This window comes from Sapajus apella, unplaced genomic scaffold (genome assembly GCF_009761245.1).
Source record: "Sapajus apella isolate SASKATOON/1434 unplaced genomic scaffold, GSC_monkey_1.0 scaffold49, whole genome shotgun sequence".
Lineage (NCBI taxonomy): Eukaryota > Metazoa > Chordata > Mammalia > Primates > Cebidae > Sapajus > Sapajus apella.
The window spans coordinates 14,502,589-14,526,613 of NW_022436989.1; the positions used below are offsets into that span (position 1 = coordinate 14,502,589).

The window sequence follows — 24,025 nt, forward strand, 5'->3', positions numbered from 1 at the left end:
AATTATATAGCATGAGGCGATGCAATCTGGCATTCATTCAGCTCAAATGCATCACTTCTGAATTAAGTCTGCTCTGTTCTCTTCTTTGCGCAAGTATAAGACATCGATTGATTCTTTTCTTGCAAACATCCCGTTGTTCTCTCCCAACTTGTGCATGGCAATGAGCAGCAATGCATAGTACCTCATGGCTGACTCAAAGGAGTCCCCATGTGATCTAGAATTGCCACTCATTCCCTCTGGCCATGTAAATGGGCAAGTGACTCCAGCAGGTGCAATTAAATCCCTTCCCTGGTATTATATACCTGACTACTGAAAGAACTCTTGTCCAGAGTCCTAGAAAAATCGGGTCACACATGTACTTGAAGGATGAATGTGGGGGGGTTTTATTGAGTGGTGGAGGTGGCTCTCAGTGGAATGGAAGGGTAGCTGAACAGGGGATGGAGTGGGAAGATGATCTTCCCCTGGAGTTTGGCCATCCAGCAGCCAATTCTCCAGCTGTTCCCAGCTGAATTCCAGATGTTCCTTCTTTTCTCTCCTTCTCTGCCATGCTGTTCTGTGATTTGTCTGTCTCCTCATCTCTGCATCTGCTTCTGGAGCCTGGAGTTCAGGGTTTATGTGGGTACAGATGGGGGCATGGTGGGACAAAAGGCAAATTTTTGATTGCAAAACAGGAATGCCCATTCTCACTTAGGGCCAGGGTATCCGGGCTTGAGGGTGGGGCCTTTGCCAGGGAACCATCCTCTTCTACCCAGTATTTCCCTGTCTCCTGTCCATATCACAGTTTTGAGCACAGCAGTGTTGCTCACTGAGTCAGCCCTCAAAGAAGCATCTTACTGGTGAGGAAACTGGTAAGGTAACAGTACCCAGGGAAGGGGATAGAGGGCAAATTGTGTTTCGTTTTTGGAGCCTACCAAGGAAGAAAGTCTTAAGCACCAGGGCCAGGGCTGAAATGATGGGAAGGGTGGCAGAGAGAACTGTAAACCAGGGGACACAGTGGGAAGCTGGCTAGAGATGCCAAACAGGGCACAAATGGGACAGCCAGAGCCAATGAGAGGGTGCAGAGTTGATTACTGGGTCAGAGCTGCATGTGCAGAAACAGCCAGGCCGGTGTCTGTTGGGGCCACGTGCAAATCAATTTGCAAGGGCTATTTCCCACATATTATTTCTGGAAGCATGTTTTGGGGCAGTACTACTGCGATGGAGAAAGGGCTCAGGTCAGGGTGATGCCATTTACTCCTGGATAATAAATTTGCATCTCAGAGTTTCGTGTACTTTGAGGGATGTGTAAACTACTTACTTGTTATGGGAATTACGTCTGTAGAAGATGGAAAAAAACTTTATGTAAGCCTTAATGAGTTTGGTTATATAGGAGGTTGATTTCTATCTCATAAATAATAAACAATTTCCTCAGTACGCCAATTCCAAAGTCTCTTTCAATTACTCATGTTAATCTTGCAAAGAAAATAATCAAGAAAAATATGGAAAATGCCATCTCCCTGTTAGAATGAAACGTCTCCTAGATGAGACAACATCTCTGCTCCAAGGTTTGGAAGCTTATTAGCTGTATCTCACTCATTGGTTCTTCTATGTAGACAATCTTTCCTTCAAAATATAATCAATGTTAAAATGAAACCTGGATTTAATTAAACAACACATGTCTGTTCTAATAAGATTTGTTGAATTTGAAGTGAAATAATGGGACCAAGATAGAAACGAAGGGAAAAAAACTCAAAAATTGTTTCCATCTCCAATAGTCACATATCTTTTTTTTTTTTTAGATGGAGTTTTGCTCTTGTTGCCCAGCTTGGAATGCAGTGGTGTGATCTCGGCTCACTGCAACCTCTGCCTCCCAGGTGCAAGCAGTTCTCCTGTCTCAGCCTCCCAAATAGCTGGTATTATAGGTGTCCACCACAATGCCTGGCTAATTTTTTTGTATTTTTAGTAGAGACAGAGTTTCATCATGTTGGCCAGCCTGGTCAGTCACATATGTTTATTGATATTTTTTATTGTGATAGCTTTTAAAAGAAAAACTATTAACGTTTCTAGGGAGTAGATTAACTTTTTCATGTCATGTAGAAGGCGATTTAGACAGATGAATAGGGAATCACTAGGTCCTACGTAACTTTGTTTCCCAAATATTTTACTAGATCTTCTTTACTTCGTCCCTGATGTTCCTGCCTGAGATAAAACCCAACTTCCATGCATTGCTCCCGTGATCTCACTCCCTTCCGCCTTCCCAGTCTAGGCCCCAGCCATTGGATTCATTGTGCCCATCCTGCACTGTGGGCACACTGAATCCTTGCAGTTCCTCAAACAGGATTTGCTCTCATATCCTGCACATCTTTGCATACACTGTTTCCTCCACCCCCTGAAATTTTCACCTACCTTCCCCTCCCTGTCTATCTCATAAGCACAGTTAGGAAGATGCTAATTTTGGAGCTGAATGGTCTCTGTTCAAATCTCTGCTTTGTTACTTCCTAGGTATATAAGCTTAGGCAAGTTCACTTTTTCTTTTCTTTTTTTTTTGAGATAGAGTCTCGCTCTGTAGCCCAGGCTGGAGTGCAGTGGTGAGATCCCAGCTCACTGCAACCTCCACCTCCCGGGTTCAAGTGATTCTCCTGCCTCAGCCTCCAGAGTAGCTGAGACTACAGGCACCATGACCATGCCTGGCTCATTTTTATATTTTTAGTAAAGACAGGGTTTCGTTATGTTGGCCAAGCTGGTCTTGAACTCCCAACCTCAGGTGATCCACCCACCTCGGCCTCCCAAAGTGCTGGGATTACAGGCATGAGCCACCATGTCCAGCCACGAGTTCATCTCTGTAAGCCTCATTTTCTTATCTGGAAACAAGGACAATAAGAGTATTTAATTTAATGAAGTTTCTGTGAGAGTTAAACGAGACAATGAATGTGATTGGCATTATACATAATATGTTCTAAATACTCAGTACTGTTTTAGCCATTATTATGGTTACAAGTATTATTACCATTTACTCATAACAATTCTACTTCTCATCTCCATGTGGCAATCCTGTTTGCTGGGGATGCAAGGTTACATTTCAGGGGGAAGATCAGTGCCACTGCCTAGTCCCTGTGGGTAGCTCAGGAAATCCTAGAGATGTGGAGATAATTTTGTTGATGAGATGGCAGCTGACAACATACTTTTCTGTCTTTCACTGCATTTCTCTATAAGACCAAGCCAGAACTTTGGTTCCCATGCTCTTTGGGAACACCAAAGAAGCAATGAATGCATGGCACTGAGTGGAATCTGTCTGGACTGAGAGTAAGGAACTTGGATCTCTAGCTTTAACGCTGTCATTAATCAGTTATCCTTGGACAAATGACATCACCTCCCTGGGCCCAGATCTCGATTTATTTAAAAAACAAAACAAAACAAAAGAGGACTACATTCTGCCATCTCTAAGTATCTTTCCAACTCTGGGATTCTGGGATTCTCACTCTGTATTTGCTGTTAGTAGGCTCATGAGGCACCATGTGTGTGCCAAGTCAGGACCCTGCTCCATCTGGTATATGGAGAGGCCAGGCAGTGCCACAGTATCCAATATCGTAACTACAAATAGGACTCGCCTAGAAATTCTGAGGCATATGGTTTCCCTGCCGTGTTTCTGAATCTTATTGCTATATTTTCTTTTGTTTTGCTTTTAATATTATTTATTATGTAAGATAGAAAGAGAATCTTTTTCAACGCACACAGTTACATAAATAAGATCTTTTAACATCATGCTAATGGGAGATCAATAGCATATTATCCCTTCAGAGAAGTTGCCAAAGTCTAACAAAGAAGGAGTATACAGGAGAGTGTCAATATCTTTGTTATTCAATTCAGCCTCTTTTACTTTTTTTCCACTTGGCAGCGCGTTCTCAGAAGGGGCAATACACACGTTTTATTGCCCCATTTAAGATTCAACAGGTCAAACAAATAACAACAACAGCCTATGCAAACATTTCCAACAAGCCATTAAAAACATTTCTTGAAGCTTTAAGTGTACAGAAGGTTTAGGAAACGTAAATTTGCTGTCTGAGATCCCTGATGTACGTCTTGGTTCTAACACAGATGAGCGAGAAGTCAAAAATAGAAACCACTTTGAAGAAACTCTGGGACCCTAAGTGCAAGTCCCCTTGTAAGATGACTTTATTAACACTCAAAATCCTCCAAGGTTCCTCCCCTACAGTCATGACAGATGCCTTTGAAAGTCTCCCCACAGAGGAAAGACTCCTGAAAATTTCTTCCTGCACTTTGCAGAGTTTACAAAAACTACAGGAGTAGCCTCCACTGCATTTGTCAAGCAAGAAATAATTGAAAACAGCAGGCAGTGGTGGTACCTTAGTCACTGAAAGAAGTCTGCCAATTGACGCATGGGGTGCTGCGGGTGGGAGCTCCCATTAGGGCTCCTGGGTGGTATTTAGGTACAGTAAATCCCCTGCATGTCTGGGTAACTGGATACCTAAATCTTAAGACTATTTTCATCCACTAAGAAGAGAATTGAAGTAGAATGGAATCTACTGAGAAAACTTGCTTTGTTTCTAAATATTTGTCGAATGGAACATTGTAAGTATGATTTTCAAAGGTCTCATGTAGCCATGTCCGTTGGGAAAAAAACCCTCTTTCTATCATAGGTTGTGAGATTAAAAACAAAACAAAATGTAGCAATAATATTCAGAAACACGGCAGGGAAGCCATATGTCTCAGAATTTCCAGGCCAGTCCTATTTCCAATTACGACATTATACTGTGGTCCCCAAAGTCTTATAATATTTAAGAAATTCTAATAGCATCTAGACCGTATAATTTAGACTGCCTCTTAGATACAAATATGATATACAAATCCTTGTTCAACCTGATCTGCAATTCAGAAAAATATAGTCACTACAATGGGAGACCCATAAAGTATCTTAACACTATAGCCAGTGTCAGATAGTCTCCTAAAGGTGTTGGACAGAAGAACTGAAGCTTGGCCTGGATGGATCTATTTAAAGACAGATGAGAGGCAAGAGGCGACTAAAGAAATTAAAACTTGATTCTTGGCAGAAAAGCTGAAAGTCTTTGTGATACTTAATCTACAGTAGAAAATATTAAGATATGTAACAATTTCCACAAGAAATATTATGGACAATGAAACCTGTACTGTATATTATTTACTTGATATTTGGTGAGAGTTGGCATACCACACCCAAATGGATTTGTGCAAATTCATTCACATACTCTTGAGCTGCATGCTTTGTGTGTCCAACTCTATGTAACTGCTCCCATGGTGAATGGAGAGGAGAGCACAAGCAAAGGCATGGAAGCTGGACACATCCTATGCCTTCTGAGAGCCTCCAGAGTGCTGGCTGGTATCGTTGGGGCATGGCAGGGATACAGGGCATACAGTAGAAGCTGAGGCTGGAAGGGCTGGCAAAGTTCAGATAATGTAGAGACCTGTGCTCTTTGTGACCATCTGTATACCATGACGTGGTGGCTGAGGGATAGATTCTCTGACTCTGGAGCAGATATAGATGTACTGGCTTACAGATGCTGCTCACTGCAGCTTTATAGATACATTCTATTGGTGGTGGGTCTCCGTTCACAGGTAGGTGTAGAAAAAGGAATTATGAAATTGACCACCACAAAAAAAATTAGGGTAAGTGTTAGCAAGACATTCTTGGCTAGAGCAATGGCAAAATGCAGTTTTAAATAAGATGGTGATTTGTTTTTTTATGGAGTACAATTGTCCATCAAGCAGGAGGATGGAGAAAACAATTTTGTGGATGACTTTCTAACCCTGTGATGTCATGCTATTTTGAAGCAGAATAATTACAACGGAGAACAAAGTTCGCTTAACAAACAGTTATGGCATCATTGCCTCTTTTTCCGTGGCTTCTTTTGTAGAGAAAATTCAGCCAGAATCAAACCCAAGAGGAAAGGATTCTGGAAGATATATGGGTCCAAGCACTGATGGAGTTGAAGAACTGATAACATATTACGGGCTTGTAGACTAGAGGGTTTTGTTTGTTTGTTTTGAAATGGAGTTTCCCTCTCTTGCCCAGGCTGGAGCGCAGTGGTGCCTTCTTGGCTCACTGCAACCTCTGTCTCTCGGGTTCAAGTAATTCTCCTGCATCAGCTGCCTGAGTAGCTGGGATTACAGGCGCATGCCATCACACTCAACTAATTTTTGTATTTTCAGTAGAGATGGAATTTCGCCATGTTGGCCCAGCTGATCTCGAACTCCTGGCCTTAGGAGATCTGCCCGCCTCTGCCTCTCAAAAAGTGCTGGGATTACAGGTATGAGCCACCGCACCCGGCCTAGACTAGAGTTATTTAAGGAACACACAGGTGCTCCTATGAACCTAGTCCAATAGGAAGATCGTGTCTTTTTCTGGCTGTGGACCAATGTTGTCAATATGGTGCTAGAAACGCTTATGGGAGCACATATCAGTCAACTCCTCATGTTAAACAACGCTTTAGGCCAAGGTCGCTAACCTTCTCAAATGGGGTACACATTTTCCTAAAAATTGAATATTCAACCACTTAACTATAATTTCTGAATTTTTTCTTAAAACTAGCTTTCTTCCTTCAGATTTTAGAATAGCTCTCTCCAACATCTCGTTTGTCCCAAAGCCTGTTGCATAATTCTAATGGCTTATGACTTTCGGTAGCCTTCCAGGACTTATGACTCAGAGGTGTGCCTGGGGACGGTGGTGCAGAGTTCTTACTTCTTGTGGGCCAGCAGCAAGTGCTCCCAACAGATCTACCTTGACAAAGAAGCAGATGCCAAGACGTTGCCCCACTTGCCTCTCGGGCTGCATCTGATCACTCAGTGCCATCTGGACATTGCTGTGGAGGGAATGCTCTTGGTAACAGTTATTGCTGTCTGGTTATGCATTGGCACTTTACAACAGTATAGCTGAGTAAAGAACAAGCCATCTCAAAAAACGCGTTTCATTTCACTAAACCTCCTTACAATACGCGTACGAAAACTTTTTAGAGGCTTTTTGGAAGGAAGGATAGATTCGAACTTCATTACATGTGTCAGGAAAAAGCAAGTGATGCCTATATTGCAGAAAATGAGCTATGATCATTGTTTCTGCCATTTATGACCTGTGTTACTGATAGAAGAAATGAAAACCCTCTGGACCCAATAAGATGTCGGGTCCTTCCTTTCTATTCTCTTGCTCCTCCACCCGGATCCTCTGACATCTTGCCCAAGTTGACAAATACAAATTGGACTGGCCTTCCAGAACCCTGAAACTGGCTACCTCTTTCTGAACTCTCCCAGTTAGAAGTCACTACTCCTTCTCTTGAACTCCAGGATCTCTCTGTCTGAACTTTCTATCCTGCTTTAGAATTGGCATTTGTAACTCCTCTTGTAGGTAATTTGCTCCTTGACACTGTGGTCTGGACTGTGTTTGATTCATTTTTGTACTTTCTTAGTTACCAAGTACTCAGTGAAATACTGGTGAAACAATTTCCCAGGACTGTGACATTCTATTTGTGGGTATCCTTTAAGTAAACTGTTGGAGAAAAGCAAAAAGGAAAATAAATGATCTCACATGAACAGCTTCCTCACCTGCCAAGAAGCCGTTTTGTTTTCTCTTGTTAGAATACTTTATCTAAGTTTAAGAGCAAGGATATTTTTTTGAGGGGGGCAAATTATACGCATGGCTGAGGCAGCAACAGCTCAAATAGATGCTGGCTTCCTGCTGAGGGCCAGAGGGAAAAACACAGAGAGCAAACCTGGAGGAATCACCCAGCTGGGTGCCCAGACGCAGCCACCTGCCTCCTGCCTTATGTCGAGGTGATGTGTCACCGCACCGAAGAGGGCTGATTTGGGTCACATCATATTGCAGGCCCCAGATTACAAACTCTAACCAGAAGAGCATGACATTTAAAAATATCAGTAGCACATCACGTAAATGATTCAACCTCCCAAACATGGAATGTTTTTCTCCACATCTATTTGAACACAGTCTCTATCTTCAGACCACTTCACATTAAGCAGTAAATGGAAAACTTGTCACAGGCAAGAAAACAGAACAAAACTTCACAAAGAGAAAGGGAGAGGGAGAAAAAGATAATTTAAAAAGGAACTTTAAAAGGATGGCTGGAGCTGATACCCGCTTCCACCATAGATTCACTCCTCTGACCCCATCAGTCCTCACTTCTGGTTTGTTTTCCAAAGCTGTGCTTCATGAGAACAAGATTCCTTTTTTATTTTATTATAGGCATGAGCCATTGTGCCCCGCCGAGATTCGTTTTTACTGTAACATAATTTGTGTTGTGAATTTGACCATTTCCCATGTTCAGAATATAGTTTCCCCATCTAGGAAGTGGGATAGTAAAAAATTCCTTTTATTAATGTCACAGACGTGACTCTAGCTCAGTGCAAAAGGGACGTTAACTCTTCCAGGCCTCAGGGTACCAACAAGTGAAAGAGTACTTGAGGACATCCTGACAGCCTGATAGTTTTCCAAAATAGGAACTGCAATCTCCGGAAAACCCTTCTCACTCCATTTTAGTTGAGAGAAACATTTTTATGGAAAGATCAATTTCAGCTTGAGATCCAGAAGAGCGCTCCCCATGACTACAGAAGGCAGTTCTCCAGTATTCATAGGGCCCTTAACTTAATGTGCTACTTGGGTAACAAATGACGCACTATGGCTGAGGTCACAATCTCCTGTTTCCATTAGTTAATTTACTAGAGGTTCACAGTAAAGTCATTAGTTAATTGGTGCTCATTAAGTGACCTAAAAGAGTAGGCGCTGCTTCTGCAAAGGTCAATTGAACTCTCAGAGTGTAAATTGCACACAGGATAAAATCTGAGGCAAACTGCTATCCCCAGTCTTGGAGAAATGGCAAATGCTGTGGACTTGATATTTTCTGCCTCAGCAGGCTTTAACGTACGACAGGTGTTCCTGGCACTCAGGAATTCACTAGTGATGTTGTTTAAGCTATTTGAAAGCAAAATGTTTCTTCTCTGAGTCGGCCTATTGGATGGTGCTCAGGCTGGATGGTGCTAAGGCAGATTGAACACCCATGTGCAATGTGTTATTGCTGCAACAATTACAACAACCCATTCGTCTGTAAAAGTGCTTTCTGTTGTTATTAGGTCATTAACCTTAACTGTATCAAGGTGTTCCCACTTAGTTAACTGTACTAACAGGACCCAATGTCTCACTGTGGAAGAAAATGCTCACAGTTCACGCCTTGTTGGCGCCTAAGAAAAGCTCCAATCCTAATAATCTAGTCCCAGTGCTTAGCACTACCCAAGGTACTATAAAGAGGGTGGAGGGAAGACTGTAAAACCCACAATCAATAAAACAGAAATTGAACAAGAAACTACAAACACAGATCTTGCCAGAATAGGCCCCAAAGTTCAATTGCTTTGTTTGAAGAATTAAAAAGCAAAAAGAAACCTAAAAATAAAACCAGATAAAACCACTAAATAGCGACCTCAAACACAATCTTATTCCATTCCAGTGCCCAATTGGCAATTATCCCCAGATTACTTTTTTGAAACTTTAACCAAGATCAATGACTCTAAGCCAAGCTTTTTAACAAAGGTGCTTTTCACCTGGTTTTGTTTGACATTGTTGCAAAACAAACAATAATGGTATTTGGCAAATTGGCAACATAACACAGCCAGAGATGTGGGAAGAAGCATAGCCAGATATGAGGGGAGTAACATAGTCAGATAAAAGGAAAGTAACATAGAGATGGAAAGTAACATAGCAAGATATGGAGAGAGTAACATAGCCACATATGGGGGAGTACCATAGCAAGATATGAGGGGAGTGACACAGAGATAGGGAGAGTAAAATACTCACATATAAAGAAGTAACATAGCCATATAAAAGTAGCAAAACATAGCCAGATATGGAAAGAGTAACATAGCCACTTACGGGGGAGTAACATAGCCAGAGAGGGAGAGAGTAACATAGCTACATGTGGAGGAGGAACATAGCCAGAATGGAGGATAACAATGTCAGATACAGGGAGAGTAACATAATCACATATGGGGGAACAACATAGCCAGATACAGGTAAAGTAATATAGCTAGAGATGGAGAGTAACATAGACAGCTATGAGGGTAGTAACTTGGCCAAGTATACAGGGATTAACATAGCCAGAGATTGGGAGTAACATAGCCACATATGGGGGAGTTACATAGCTAGATATGAGGCAAGTAATGTAGCTAGAGATGGGAATAATATAGCCAGATATAGGTGGGGACATATAGCCAGACATGGAGGGAGTAACATAGCCAGATATGGGGGGAGTAACATAGCCAGAGATGGGGAGTAACATAGTCAGATATGGGGAGAGTAACACAATCAAATATGGGAAGTAACATAGCCAGGTATAGGGAAAGTAATATAGAAAAGTATAGAGGGAGTAACATAGCCAAGTATAGAGGGAGTAGCCAGAGATTGGGAGAGTAATCTAGCTAGATATGAGGGGAGTAACATATCTACAGACGGGAAATAATACAGCCAGATATAGGTGGAAAAACATAGTCAGATAGGGGGAGAGTAATACAGCCAGATACAGGCAGAGTAACAGTCAGATAAGGGGGGAGTAACATAGACAGATATGGAGGAAGTAACATAGCCACATAATGGGGAAGTAAAATAGCCAGATATTGGGATACTAACATAGCCACGTGGGGGAGTAACATAGCCAGAGTTGGGGAGCAACTTAGCCAGATATGTGGAGAATGCCATTGCTTCATGTGGGGAAGTAACATAGCCAGATATAGAAAAGTAACATAAACACATATGGGGGAATAACACAGCCAGATATGAGGGGAGTAACATAGCCACATTTGGGGAGTATCATGGCCAGAAATCAGGGGGGTAACATAGCCAGACATGGGGAGAGTAACATAGCCAGATATGCCCGTTCTTCTATTCATTCCTTCCAGTAAGTGCTGTGTGTTTGTAATTCCATAATCCTAAGAACTCTTACTTGTCCTGTTTCTTTCCCATAAACGCCTATTCTTGTTTTAGGAGGCACCGTCATCTTGAATCCTCCGGAGGATATTAAATGGAAAGCTTGCAGTCCGTGTCTCTATTGTGGATTTTCTGTTTTCTCCAGGGTCAATGTTCTGTCTCTTCCTCTTACTTCCTTTTTAATTTAAGGATGTCCTTCCTTAAGCATGTCTATTTATGCCTAAGGATGAAGAACTGGATGAATTAATACCACATAGGTGGCCAGTGTGGGTTTCCTCCTCAGTTGAGGAGGGAGTCACTGGTAGCGGAGCCCTGCATTCTGCAGGCAAGTCTTTAATTACCCTGATCATTGCCAGAGGGCCTCCTTCTGCTCTCTGTAATTGTTGATACTGAGCTTGGAGTTTCTCTACAACTGCTCTTGTCTTCCTAGTAAGTGATCTTCTGTGCACATGTTGGGTTGTGGTTTTCTCAATTTTTGTCAGTTTAATCCCATCTGCTTTCTATCTTCCAAAAATTCATTTTAATTTCAGGACCTCTCAATGTCACCTCTATTCTTCCTGTGCTGTCATGAATGTATTCTTTATTTTTTTTTGGAGACAGAGTCTCACTCTGTCACCCAGGCTGCAGTGCCATGACATGATCTCAGCTCACTGCAACCTCTGCCTCCCGGGTTCAAGCAATTCTCCTGCCTCAGCCTCCTGAGTAGCTGGGATTACAGGTGTGCACCATCACGCCTGGCTAATTTTTGTATTTTTAGTAGAGACAGGGTTTCACCATGTTGGTTAGGCTGATTTCGAACTCCAGACCTCGTGATCTGCCCACCTCAGCCTCCCAAAGTGCTGGGATTCCAGGCATGAACCACCATGCCCGGCTGAACGTAGTCTTAAAAGACATCCTTTTCCTGTCACTGGAAAGAACTCAGAGCGAAGAGGGAAATACAGGTGGCACACCTGTGTGCTCAGTCCACCACTCTGACCTACCTATTTAGCGTTTTAGATGAGAAACATTATCTGTAGCAATCTCCTATTTGTTTTAGGAAAGAAGTTCTTTCCCACTAACCAATTTTCTAACTAAAGCTCATCTATTCAAAAATAAAACTTTAAACAACTGAACCATTATGATGTAAACAGCATTTAAAATATATTATTCACTTTTCTGGTTTCTGAAATAGAGGATACTCAACATAATTAACCACATATTTACACAGGATCATTGTCACAATATGTTCCCTTTCTGGGTGGGAACGAAGTGAACTTGGTCCCTCAGTTTACCTGGGCACATCAAGCAGCTCCCGTGCTCTTTGCTTCTGACTTCTAATGCTCCCCTGTGTTCTCGCTGTACTTCCTACTTCTAATTTTCCGTGGAACAGGAAACCGCATGGCTAGGCATATTACAAAAATATATACAGTAGATAATTGCCATTAAGACTAGGGGCTGAAAGAAGAAGAATGTGGCTTCGTGAAGTGTCTTTCTATAAACAATTTTATAGAAAGGCATGTGGAAGATTTTTGCATGCTTCTAGATGCTGAGGTTTTATTCAAGTAGATGAGTGTTTACTAGGAAACTGACTCTGACCAAGAGGGATGTTTCTGTACTAATGCTTTGTAATTAAGTAAAAAAAGTATATATATATACCATATATACACACATTATATATAAACTATTATACGTAAATAATTATATACACATATAATACATATTATATATATACATACAAACTGTTACATGTATATATATATATATATTTATAGACACACATAGATACTTTCCATCACATAGTCATTCATGTGTGGCTTAATGATGGAAGATGTGTCATCATGCATTTCCATCTTTGTGTGAACATCGGAATGTACTTACACAAACCTTCATGGTCTAGCCTACTACACACCTAGGCTACAAGGCACCCCCTATTGCTCTGGGCTACAAATCTGTATGGCATGTTACTGTAAGCAATGGTAACACAATGGTAAGTGTTTGTATATCTAAACATTTATAAACGTAGAAAAGGTACAGTAATAATACAGCATTAAAGACTAAAAATGATATTTCTTTGGAGGGCATTTACCATGAATGGAGGTTACATGACTGGACGTTTGCTCTGGGTGAGTCAGTGAGTGGCTAGTGAGTGAGTGTGAAGGTCTAGGATTCTATACTTACTATAACTGTGGTAGACTTTAAAAACACTGCACCCTTAGGCTGCATTAATTTATTTAAAGATTTTCTTTTCAATAATGAATTAACCTTAGCTTACTGTAACTTTTACTTTATAAACTTTTCATTTTTTTAACTTTGACTCTTTTCTAAAAAGACTTAGCTTAAAACACAAACACATTGCACAGCTCTTCAAAAATATTTTTTTCTTTTATCGTTATTCTATAAGCTTTTTTCTAAGTTAAACTTTTAAAAAAAAACTTGAAACTTTTTAGTTAAAAGCTGAGTCATGAACACACACATTAGCCAGGCCTACTCAGGGTCGGGATCATCACGGTCACTGTCTTCCACCTCCACACCTTGTCCCACTGGAAGTTCTTCAGGGACAACAACAGCATGGAGCTGTCATCTCCTGTGATAACAATGCTTCTTCTGGAAACCTCCTGAAGGACCTGCCTGAGGCTTTTACCATTGACAGTTAAGTTACAGTTAACGGTTAACAGTTAATAATTAAGTAATGTTTACAGTTAACTTTTCATAAGTAGAAGTACACCCTAAAATAAAAATGAAAAGTATAGCATAGTAAATATATAAACCAATGACATAGTTGTTTACTGTCATTATCAAGTATTATGTACAATAAATAATGATATGGGCTAGTTTTTTTTATGATGGCAGCACGGTAGGGTTGTTTACACCAGCATCACCACAAACACATGAGTAACATGTTGTGCTACAACATAAGACAGCTATGACATCTCTAGGTAATAGGAATTTTTCAGCTCCATTATAATCCCACAAGACCACCATTGTATATGTGACCCACTGTTGATCGGAATATCATTATGCACAACTGTACTCCAAAAGCCATGTAATATTCTCATATGTACTCTCACACACATATACTTTCTCAAACAAAAAATAGTTTTTCTCTTGCTGAAGTAAGCACCTACAGAAGTTTTTTTAAAAAAGTATTTTCTGCATATGAGTATAAATCTCAATATAAATCCCTACTTATTCATAAAATGTGAATGAGCGATGGCACATTAAACAGTTAAAAGCTAATGTCAATAAAAAATGTTGAAGCTGCTTCTAATGGTGTTTCTATTTCTTTCTGCAAATTAACTTCTTTCAACAGGATCTGCAGAAGAATAGTTCATAATGACCATAGCAGATTGCATGTGCACGTCTGTTCTCATTCCAACCAAGACACTTCACAGAGACCCCAGACAAGTGGAGGTCATGCCCAGCGAGGTTCCAGTTCAGGATATGTTTCCTGCCTCTAATTGCTCTCTCTGAATCCTTCCTGTTTTCCAGGACCAGAATCATGTTAATATGAGAGCATTTTAATAAGCATTCATCCCCTTCTAACCCACTCAAGTAGGCAGTGTGGTAAAATGGAAAAAAGCACTGCTTATGAACCAAATAGACCTTGCTTTGGATTCCAAGCCATCACATGTGAATTTCATGTACTTCAAGTTACTTAACTTCTGTCTCAACCTATTTCCTCAAGCACAAATTTAGGACGATAATGCTCACTGGGATATACTCCACTCTGTAATATCTTATCTAAAGAGTATAGGGCAGTTTTTTTGGTCTGACATTCAAGGTCTATGCAATCTAGCACCAATATATCTACCACTACTACTGACATAAACTCACTACTGCCAAGCTACCCTTTGCATAACTTTTATATCTACATCTATGTCCATCTGTCTCAGTTTGTGTGGTGGGCAAAATAATCTCCCCTCCCCCACCCCACCACAGCCCCCCAGAGAGCAGGTCTAATCCCAGGACCTGTAAATGTTACTTTATTTGAATAAAAAGGTCTTTGCAAATATGATTAAGTTAAGGAATTTAAGATAAGGAGATCATCCTGTATTATCACAGTGGGCCCTACATGTCCTCACAAGTTTCCTCATAAGGTAGAGGGAGATTGAGCACTCAGACACAGAGAAAAGAACCAAGTGATGAAGGCAAAGACTGGAATGACGCAGCCGCAAGCCAAGGAATGCCGGCAGCCAGCACTCTCGTCACTCCATTACTGGCTACAGTGCTAATTTAGCACTAATGGTCCATCTTCTTAAGAGATGGTGCCTTACCTGGGGCTTGCTGCAGGTCTCTCATTTTCAGCACTCACAGCATCCAGGCAGATCTGGTGAATTGGAGCCATGCTGTGGGCCCACATACCTATTGCATCCATCTTTCCCACTGTGACTACCACACTAGCTGGAAAAGGCAAGGAACGGAATCTCCCTAGGGCCTCTGGAGGGCGCGTGGCTCTGCCAACATCTTGACTTCAGCCCAGACTGATTGTGGACTCTCCAAAACTGTGAAATAATCTATTTCTATTGTTTCAAACCACCCAGGTTGTGTAATTTACTACAGTAGCCACAGGACACAAATAAAATTTGGGTTTTCCTAGAAGCTGATTCCAAGACAAGGGTTTGAGTACAAATTTTGTTTGGGAGGTGGCACCAAGAGTCACTGTGAGGGCATGGGGAAGCAAGGGTGAGAAAAAAGGAAAGTGAGCAAAGGAGGCATTAGAGACCGTTGTGCTGCGGGCTAGTGGGCAATCCTGTAAGAGACTGTGGACCATGCTTCCGAATCCCCCCACTGAGCAGTGAGACAATTGGGATATTGATCCCTAGTTCCCAAGTCTCCCTGGTTGAGGGTCATTCCTAGAGACGTGAATTCTCTGTCACTGCACACCTGCCCTGTATGCAAGTGGAGCACATTCTGCAACCAGAATATGTTCTCAGGCAGAGAGAGGCAGCAAACCATCAGACAGGAAAAGACATGGTGAGGGCCCTGGACTCTGTTGGAGTCCACTGTGCAGCCTTTCGATCCATATGTGCCCTAGAATAGTTCCATTCTATTCTGTCACTGATCCTTCATATTGGTGGCCACTTGCAAGCCCAAGAAGACTTATAACAGGGAGGTGAGTGGGATGGGCCAATATCCTGATGCTGCAGTTGGATCTGAGGCCATAATTAATACTCGTCGACTCCCTCTTCCACCACCTGTGTTTGATTCTTCTTCCTTTGTCTGACTTTTTTGCTGGTCTTAGTTGGCGTATCAGGTCAGAACCAGACTCTGATCCCTGAAGGATCTGAGCTTCTGGAGACTTTGCCCTGTTGTCAGGCCTGGTTGCTACAATTGTTCTTTCATTGTCATCAGCAGACATGGAAACAATCGGAAGTACCCCAGAGAATCTAGCTCTTGAGTTCCAAGTACAGTAATTCCTGTGCCTCTATGCATCAGCCTCTCTGGATTTTCATAACCAACATCAGCTAGTCATGCCAGCAGAGTAAATGCTTTCTTTGCTGCTGGTCTGTCAGCATGGCGGCTCAAATTAACCAGGCTACATTGTATATTTAGGTTCAGTGGAACCTGGTGGAAACGTTCCATCCATAAAGGCCTCATCTTCCACTACAATAGACCTTAAAATTTTGGAAACTGATGCACAAAAACTCCAAGTAAGTTCTGGAAGTGAAGATATGAAATTACTTCTACTCCTCGATTGTATATTGTCGCTACTGGGGACATGGCACCCTGTAACTGCTCTTGGTTCAGCGTATACCACATCTCACCCCAACCACACCACTGGAATGGCACACAACTGGCATCTTTGCTGAGCCTCTCAGGGGCCATTCCAATATTCCGTCAGGCTGACGGCTTCTAGGGATAAAATGGTTTTTGACAGGACCAGTGGATCTCATGGCAACATGCCCATTATCAAACCTCATTCCATGTAAAGTAGATCCCATGGTTCATGATGATTTAGTGTGAGATGCTATGTTGGGAAATGACTCTCTGTGTCCTCAGTTAATGATACTGAGTGAAGCAGTGAAGGCAGGGATGGCGGCCCCATACTCAGAATATGTATCAAAATAAAGACAAATTACTGCTCACTTCAGGGTGGAAGGTGTCTCATGGAATTAATTTAGCACTAATGGTTTGTCTCCTTAAGAGATGTTGCCATACCTAGGGCTTGCTGCAGGCCTCTCATTTTTGGCACTGATAGCATCTAGGCAGATCTGGTCAATTGGAGCCCATGCTGTTGGCTCATGTGTCTGTCACATCCATCTTTGCCACTGTGACTACCATGCTCAGGGACCCATTGTGCAAGTCCTTGGGTGACCAAAGAGAGCTGGATGGAGCAAAAACCATATCTGCTATGCTGACTTTTCTTCCTTTTGTCCAGTTTCCAAAGAGGAAGAGCCCTCACTTTTGGTTTCGTTTTCACTTTTCAGATTAAATTGTCAACACATAGCCCTATCTTCATGACCTTTTGTCTTCTCAAGAATCTCCATCTAACTTACATTTTATTTCTTTCTCATTCTCTTTTTCTTTTCTTTTTTGGAGACAAAGTCTTGCTCTGTCACTCAGGCTGGGGCGCAGTGTTGCAATCTGGGCTCACTGTAACCTCCACCTCCCAGGTTCAAGTGATTTTCCTGCCTCAGCCACCCAGGTAGGTGGGATTACAGGCACTTGCCACCATGCCTGGCTAATTTTTGTATTTTTAGTAGAGACAGCATTTCACCATGTTGACTAGGCTAGTTTTGAACTCCTAACCCTATAATCCACCCACTTCGGCCTCCCAAAGTGCTGGGATTACAGAAGTGAGCTACCGTGCCTGGCTCTAACTTATATTTTCAACTGCCCACTTTAAAGCTTCCCCCTTGCTTTATGAACACGCTCAAATCACTCCCATTCCTCCTCAGACATAGTTCCCTTCGCTAATTAACATCCATTGCTTTCATCAATTTATTCATCAAGGGTTTTTCAAACAAGTATCATATGTCAGCCATCTTCTAACTGTTGTGGATATAGTGAATAATAAAACAGATATTGTTTTGATTCTCATGTAGGTTATATTTTAGCAAGAGGATCGGGAGGTGTCATATAAGTAAGCAAATAGAAGATAATCAAAACCAGTGCTTAGTATTCTGAAAGAGGTCAGCAGATAGTGTGGTTAGTAAACTTTTCCAGCACAGTGAAATTTGAGCTGAAATCTGAAGAATTAGAAGACGCCAGTTATACGAAAAGACAAGGAAGAACTTGGCTGACATGGGGAAAAATCAAGTGCAGATGTTCTGAAGTGAGAAGAGTCCTGAAATGTGCCAGGCACTGAAAAGGTACCACATTGAGCGTGTATTCATTGAGCAACTATTTCCAGAGTGCCTCCAGGAACCAGGCTGGAGATATGCCTGTGAATACAGCGCAGCACCTTCCTTCAAGGAAGAGGAAATGCTAGTAGGAGAGGCAGATGGGGGAGGAGTCAATTCCAACATAGATATTGCTCTACTAGGAGGCTGCGAGGCTTCACAGGAAGGGCCGCATAGGCTTAGCAGGGTCGCAGAGAAGACAGCATCTGTGCTGAGCTCAGAAGGACAAGAGACATTATGAGGACAATGGGGAAGAGTTTGGACAGGGAAAATAATTTATAAGAAAGCAAGAGTCACAAAAGAGTGTGAATATTTGGGGTCACTGCAAATAGTTGAATGTGACTGAAATATGGAGTACAGGGGTAAGGAAAGATGTTAATAAAATGCTGGGCAGTTACAAAGCAGCCCCATGATGAGGGCCTCAAATGTCATGTTAAGGCGTTTGGACATCAGACACAGGGTGATGGGAGCACTGAAAGGCTGAAAGCAGGGGAGTATGTGAGTGGACTTGTGTTTTAATAGGGTCACATTAATGCAGAGAACTGACTGGAAAGGGGCAAACCTGAAAGCAAGATGTCCACGGGGTGGGCAGGTGCAGTGATCCAGTGCACCTGGACGACGAGGCCCCATGTGTTAGTCTGTTTTCATGCTGCTGATAAAGACACACCAGAGACAGGAAAGAAAAATAGGTTTAGTGGACTCACAGTTCCATGTGGCTGGGGAGGCCTCACAGTCCTGGCGGAAGCTGAAAGGCACTTCTTACATGGCCACAGCAAGAGAGAATGAGCTTGTATAGGGAAATTCCCGTTTTTAAAACCATCAGATCTCATGAGACTTATTCACTATCACGAGAACAGCATGGGAAAAATGTATCCCCATGATTCAATTACTTCCCACCAGGTTCCTCCTACAACACATGGGAATCATAGGAGTTGCAATTCAAGATGAGATTTGGGTGGGGATACAGCCAAACCCTATCATCCCAGAAGAGTGGAAATCAGTCATCAGATTCCACAGTTGCTGTGGAAGCAGAATCTACAGAACACAGCAACTCTACAATGAACAGGGCTTTGAAGTGAAAAGGGAGTAGGTGGTGAGGATGTGTGTGACTTTAGGGTTTCTGGCTTAAGAAGCTGAATCTCTGTAGTGCCATTTATACAGATTGAATGAAGGAAGAAGCAGTTTCATGGGAAAGTAGTAAATTTGGGCCGGGCGCGGTGGCTCAAGCCTGTAATCCCAGCACTTTGGGAGGCCGAGGCGGGTGGATCACGAGGTCAAGAGATCGAGACCATCCTGGTCAACATGGTGAAACCCCGTCTCTACTAAAAATACAAAAAAATTACCTGGGCATGGTGGCGCGTGCCTGTAATCCCAGCTACTCAGGAGGCTGAGGCAGGAGAATTGCCTGAACCCAGGAGGCGGGGGTTGCGGTGAGCCGAGATCGTGCCATTGCACTCCAGCCTGGGTAGCAAGAGTGAAACTCTGTCTCAAAAAAAAAAAAAAAAAAAAGAAAAAGAAAGTAGTAAATTTGGTTGAGTAACAAGAGCTTGGGGATCCAGAAGAGAGCTGGGTTTGCAGCTCAGGAGTCCAGGAGAGAGCTAGACTGAAAACATAAGCCCAGGGATAGTCATTGAAGCCATAGGAATGAAGAACACCTATAGGAAACACAGATAGAAGCGGATGTTATACCCATGAAGTGTGGTCTATGCAATTAATTGCTAAAAAGAGCTCAGGTAAGATAAGGACTGAAATATAGCCATTGGGATTAGTAACAGCAATGCCTTTGGTGACATTAGAAGTACAAACTTAAAAGTGGCCCAGTAGGCCAGGAGTGGTGGCTCACATCTGTAATCCCAGCACTTTGGAAGGCTGAGGTGGGCAGATCATGAGGTCAGGAGCTCAAGACCAGCCTGGTCAATATGGTGACACCCCATCTCTACTAAACATACAAAAATTAGCCGGGCGTGGTGGCATGCACCTGTAGTCCCAGCTACTCAGGAGGCTGAGGCAGAAGAATCACTTGAACCTGGGAGGCAGAGGGAGGCTGCAGTGAGCCGAGATCACACCATTGTACTCCAGCCTGGAAAGAGAGCAAGACTCCATCTCAAAAAAAGAAAAAAAAAAAGGCCCAGTAGGTGCAGAATGCTTTATAGGATGCGGGAAGTAGCCCCAGGCAATGAAGATAGAGTGCAGACAATGCGCAGCAAGCATGATTATGAAGGAAAGGGGAGAGATAATGAGGCTGTCTAGTGAGGAAAGTGGAGTGATTGAAAAAAATTCTTTTTAAAGACAGATGTGTCTGGAACATATTTAAATACTGATAAAAATAGACTAGAACATTGAAAGAAATCGAATACGGCTATTTCAAATTTGGGACTACAAGAGCTATAAGGGAAGATGTTGGCCAGATTGAATTTTTTCACTTTAGAAAAAGTCAGTCTGATGATAATAGGTGGGATTTACTGTACCTACTATGTGCCGAGCACTGTACTGGGCATAGTGTATCTCCTGTGATTTTATGTTTAAACAATGTTAGGAGGGAGGCATTGCTATCATTATTTTACAGATGAGAAAATGAAGATGTTATGTGTCTTTCTCAGCCAATAAGTAGTCAATTTTCAGTTCAAATTCCAACCTTTCTCCAAATGCATATTCCTTACACAGCCCCACGTCTCAGCATATATTTGCTATTTGGTAGTAGAATCCTGGGTGAATGAACATCGGAAAGCATGTTTTGATTGGTCTGGGAAATGAGGAGAGAATGCAAAGATCTGAAAGAAGCCTCTGTCAGGAATAAATCTGGGTAAAGGATGCTACGAAAGCTGGACCCAGGACAGGAGGATGTGAAGGACAAAGGGAGACAGGCAGGAGAATATGATGCTAGCAGAGGTCCCGAAGCATTGTGTAGGGGAATAAAGTCCAGTGAAGTAGGGAGGAGTAGAAAAGAAGAACCCACATCCTAGGCCAGCGTACAAGCACTCGTGAGTGGAGAGATCTGATTTTACCCAGCTGGATAAAGGAAATGCCACTGATAGGCTGATGACAATCACCTTTCTCTACTGTACTCCCTATGTGCGCATCCAACCACTTATTTGAAACTTCTACTCTTGATTTCTCCCTGAACCTGTTCTTCCCCAATCCTCTCCATTTCAGTAAGTAATTCTACCTCCTATCCAGTTGTTCAAGCCTAGAAATCATTCTTGACTCCTCATTTCTACTTATTCCATGTAATCATTATCTGTTGCTGTGTAGCAATATTACTAGAAACTTGGTGGCTTGAAGGATACTTCTGATATCAGTTTCTGTGGGCAGGAACACAGGCACAGCTTCCTCTGCTTCAGGGTCTCTCACAAGGCTACAATCAAGGTGTTGTCCAGACTGCAGTCTCATCTGAGGCTCAAGTGGGGAATTATCTAATTCTTCACGGTTGTTGGCAGGATTCAGCTCTTTGTGGGTTACTGGACTGAAGGCCTGAGGTCCAGCCAGACATCATTCGTTGCCATAATGGCCTCTCCATATGGCAACTTGCTTCATCAATGCCAGCACGGGGGAGAGCTAGTAAAGAGTCTGCTATCAAAATAGATGCTTGGTTCTTATGTACTGCATTCATGGAAGTGCCATGCGATCACTGTTTCTATATTCTGTTGGTTAGAAACAAGTCACAGGCTCACCCCATATTCAAAAACAGGAAGCTTCACAAGGGCATGAATATCAGGAGATAAGGATAAACAGAAGTCATCTTAATATCTGTCCACCACACCCCATCACCCAGTTCATTGCTAACTGTAGTGAATGCTACTCCCAAAATGCCCCTTGCACTTGTCCACACTCCTCCATTGCCAGTGCCACCATCACCAATACAGGGACCATCTCTCACTGGACAATTCTTTGGTCTCTTTGGTTTCATTCTTTCCTCTCTGAAGTCTATTCTACACATATAGATTACATAATTTCTCTTACATACTTTAAAAATCCTCCAAAAAGTTCCCACTGATGTCCAAATAAAGTTGAAACTGCAACAGGACCCTACATTTCCTGGCCTGCTGACCTCTGACTTAATCTGATTTCATATCCCACAACTCAGCGTACTCAGACGTGCAGGCTGCTTATGGTTCTCCAACTCCTTGAGTTCATTCCCACTTTCCAGAATGTATGCTTCATGTTTTCTCTGCCTGAAATGTTCTTCCCCAAGGTCTTTTGCAAAGCTGTCCCTCCCTTGTCATTCAGTCCCAGCCCAAGTGACATGTCCTTGGAGATGCTTTCCCTGCTGGATTAGTCCATTTTCACACTGCTATAAAGAATACTGCACAAGACCAGGAAATTTATAAAGGAAAGAGGTTTAATTGACTCAAAGTCCCACATGGCTGGGGAGGCCTCAAGAAACTTACAGTCACTGCAGAAGGAGAAGCAGGCATGTCTTACATGGTGGCAAGCAAGAGGAGAGTCAGCAAAGGAGGAAATGGCCAAACACTTATAAAACTATCAGATCCTGTGAGAACTCTCACTATCATGAGAATGGCATGGGAGAAACTGCTCCTATGATCCAATCACCTCCTATCACGATCCTCCCTGAATACCTGGGGATTACAATTTAAGACGAGATTTGGGTGGGGACACAAAGCCAAACATTATCACCTGCCCAAAGAGAAAGGGAGGGACCAGGATGATTCCCAGGCAACACGCAAGCTATCTCTATCACATTGCCTCTTTTAATTTTATTAAAGCCCCTATCACTCACTGTCATTTTCTTGTTTACCAATTAATTGTTTTTTATTTTATTTTAGTTTAAGTTCTGTGAGAGCAAAACCCCTGACTTTCTTATTTTCCACTATATATCCCCATCATCTGGAGTTAAGCTTCATATATAACAGGCATTGGGTAAACATTGCTGAATGAATGAGTGAATGAATGAATGAATGAACAAATAATGAACTTAATTAATGAATCAAATTACACATTCTGGGTTATCTTTAGATGTCTACACAACATTAATAGTTGTAAAACTGGGCTGGACATGGTGCCTCACTCCTGTAATCCCACCACTTTGGGAGGCTGAAGGTGAGAGGGTCACTTGAGGCCAGGAGTTCAAGAATAGCCTGAGAAGCATAGCGAGACTGACTCCATCTCTACTATATATATATATATCTCCAGATGGCAGACGTGGTGGCACACTCCCATAGTCACAGCTACTTGGAAGGCTAAGATGAGAAGATCACTTGAGGCCAGGACTTCAAGAAGATCACTTGAGGCCAGGAGTTCAAAGCTGCAGTGAGCTATGATCACACTACTGCACTCCAGCCTGGGCGATAGAATGAGACCCTGTTTCTAAATAGATAAAAAATAAATTTAAAAACTGAAGTCCTTTTGTATGCCTTTATTTTATTGCCACTAAGATCCAGCCTAAGAAAGTGTCCTCCACCATTTTATAGGAAGATTTTATAGGCCATTTATGGATCACCATTTACTTCTCATGCACCCTAAGACTTAATTTATAGCACAAAATTAACAAAATGCTTTCCTGGAACAAAATTGCCACTACAGAAGGCATTTTGTCAAGGTCTTAAGGGAGCCAAATTAACCCAGTGGACCAAAAGAGAGAGCATCTCCATCATGCCTGCAGGGACTGACAGAGAAGATAATCTCAGTGTTTCTCAGCCACAACTGCTCTGTGGCATCATAGCTTGTTTCTACTATGATGGCTCTTTCACAGGCATGAAATTTTCTGCAGGAAAATAAAGGGTTGCACCAAATGAAA

The 24,025-nt window shown here is 42.3% G+C and overlaps 1 long non-coding RNA gene across 1 annotated transcript; it reads left to right on the top strand.

Annotated features, from left to right (window-relative positions):
* Nucleotides 1-340: 340 nt before the first annotated feature.
* On the top strand, nt 341-21,188 carry LOC116526180. Its single transcript, XR_004258004.1, has 4 exons — nt 341-422; nt 9,667-9,677; nt 17,020-17,027; nt 21,179-21,188. It is a non-coding gene; the product is annotated as an uncharacterized LOC116526180 (long non-coding RNA).
* The last annotated feature ends 2,837 nt before the right edge of the window (nt 21,189-24,025 follow it).